Source organism: Magnolia sinica, chromosome 1 (assembly GCF_029962835.1).
Source record: "Magnolia sinica isolate HGM2019 chromosome 1, MsV1, whole genome shotgun sequence".
NCBI classification, from domain to species: domain Eukaryota; kingdom Viridiplantae; phylum Streptophyta; class Magnoliopsida; order Magnoliales; family Magnoliaceae; genus Magnolia; species Magnolia sinica.
In genome coordinates this window covers 65,243,054-65,245,800 of record NC_080573.1, presented here as the reverse complement: position 1 = coordinate 65,245,800, position 2,747 = coordinate 65,243,054, and the positions used below count along the sequence as shown (strand labels likewise).

The following is a 2,747-nucleotide window of genomic DNA, read 5'->3' as shown; positions in this document are numbered from 1 at the left end:
GTTCTTCTTCTAGTTCTAATTCTAACTACTTTCAGAATACGCACGAATTTAGTCCCTGTGGATTCGACCTCGGTCTTAAAGAGATTATTACTACATCGCGACCCTACACTTGGAGTTATGAACAAGTTTTTAGCACCGTTGCCGGGACTACAGCTACGCTTTTCTAAATTTAATTAGTATTAGAATTAGGTTAAGATTATGATTAACTTTCTGTTTTGTTTCTAAGTTAGGATTTTTCTGAACTTATTTTCTAAATCTAACTTGGTTCTCTGTTTCGTAGGGTTCTAACATAACAATTGTCAATCTAGTAACCTCTTTCTATTTCTCTCTCTTATTTTAGATCTCTGATTCATTTTAGTTTCTCTAGTTTTCTTTCTTAGTTTTAGGTTTAGTTACATGAAGGTTTCGAGTGTTTCATGCCCAAGTGGATTCGTAACAACACTCAATGTCTCTTAAGTGAAGGAGGATTGGTCAAAGGGTTGCCTATCCATCATAGGATTAGACACCACCAGAGTGATGGCTGCAAATCAACCTCAACCTCCAGTTGAGGAATTTTGAATGAGAATGAGGTGCACAATGCACCCCCGCCTTGTACTTTATGAGATTTCTTACAACCGGCAGGGGTGAGCGTACTTTCCTGTATGATTTTTTCAGAAAATATAGGAAACATGGATATTAAACTAAGGGTGATACAATTCATTCCACAGTTCCATGGACTTGAATCTGAAAGTCCATCTCTACACTTGAAAGAGTTTAACGAGATAATAGCCACTTTATATTTTCCTAATGTGTCCGAGGACACAATCAGGCTGAAACTCTTTCCTTTCTCCTTGAAAGAAAAGGCTAAGATATGGTTGCATTCACTACATCCACGATCCATTGGCAGATGAAACGACATGACAAGGGAGTTTATAAAGAAATTCTTCATATACCATAAGATGAACACAATCAGAAAGTCGATCATGAACTTCACCCAAAAGGAAGATGAGACATTCTTCCAATGTCGGGATCAGTTCAAGGATCTTGTCAATTCATGCCCACAACATGGTTTTGAAACGTGGCACATAACAAATTTCTTCTACGATGGACTGTCTTCTTCCATGCACCAATTGGTTGAGATAATGTGCAATGCGGAATTCATGAATAAAGATGTTGATGATGTGTGGGATTAGTTTGATAAACTTGTTGAAAATGCACAATCATGGGACATCTCTCAAAGACCAAGCACCACTTCTAAGCCTACTCAATCAAAGGAGAGGGGCAGAATATATATTTTGAAAGAGGAAGATGACATAAATGTTAAAGTGACTAACCTCACAAGGAAAATAGAGCCCATGAAACTTAAGGATAAGGCTAAGGAAGTTGTTTGTGGTATATGTGCTTGCAACATACATACAACTAAAAATTGTTCAACCATACCTGCTTTTCAAGAGGTATCGAATGAGCAATCGACTACCGTGAACAATTACCAAAGACCTTTCAGTGGACCCACCTCAAATACATACAATCCCAGTTGGAAGAACCATCCAAATTTCAATTGGGGGAATTGACAAACAGCTAACCCTAAGGGGCTCTATCTCAACTTTTAAATCAAAAGAAGCCCCCTGAGGATCCAATTTTAAAACACATTCAAAATCAAGAGTTTTTCAATCAAAACACGTTATAGGCTTTCCAAGACCTTAACAAATCCATGTCAAGAATTAAGACACACGTAGCGAGTGGGAAGAAATGGATGCTTATAGCCCAACCTCTCCCCAATCCAAAATTGCAATGTGAAATTAGTGACCCAAGCTCTTCAAATCATATGGAGCAAGCTAAGTCTATCACTACTCTTAGGAGCGGAAAGACAATTGACAAATCTATTCCGGTAAGGGATGAAAAGCCTAAGGACCCAGAAATATATGAGAATGATGGACATATCATTGCCCCACATGGGTTAGAACTGATACCTCAAAACAAGTTGATTGCTCCATTCCCCAAGCGGTTGATTGCACCAAAACCTCTAGCCAACTCAGATGATATTATAGAGGTGTTGAAACAAGTGAAGGTCAACATCCCTCTTCTGGATGCAGTGAAACAAATTCCTTCATATGCTAAATTTCTAAAAGACTTATGCACGACCAAGAGGCGGCAAAGTATCAAAAAGAAAATTTTTCTGACAGAAAAAGTAAGTGTCATCCTCAAGCAAAATGTGCCACAAAAATATAAAGATCTTGGTAGCCCAACTATCATTTGTATAATTGAGAATCACCAAATTGAGAACACAATTCTTAACTTGGGGGCGAGCGTAAATCTGATCTCATACTCAGTCTACGAACAACTTGGTCGCGGTGAATTAAAACCCACCAGGACCACATTATAACTTGCTGATCGCTCAGTTCGTATACCGAGGGAGATGATTGAGGATGTATTGGTCCAAGTTAATGAATTCTACTATTCAGTAGATTTTATGGCCTCGGATACTTAGCCCATTATAGATATGAGCACTCAAATTCCTATATACTTGACCACCCATTCCTTGCTACATCAAATGCTATCATCAATTGTAGGGATAGGGTCATGAATTTATCTTTTGGAAATATGACATTGCAGCTCAATATTTTTTTTAACATGAGCAGACATGTAGAGGATAATGACGAGGCCTATGGCATTTATATGATAGACTTTTTCATGGAAGATAGAGCCATAGTGACCTTATCCTCTAACCCTCTAGAGATGTGCTTGGCACACTCCCCCAATTTGGATGA

The 2,747-nt window shown here is 38.3% G+C and overlaps 1 non-coding gene across 1 annotated transcript; it reads right to left on the bottom strand.

The window, feature by feature from the left end:
- Positions 1 to 944: 944 nt before the first annotated feature.
- LOC131222920 (small nucleolar RNA R71) lies at positions 945 to 1,051 on the bottom strand. Its single transcript, XR_009160226.1, has one exon. It is a non-coding gene; the product is annotated as a small nucleolar RNA R71 (small nucleolar RNA).
- Positions 1,052 to 2,747: the final 1,696 nt, after the last annotated feature.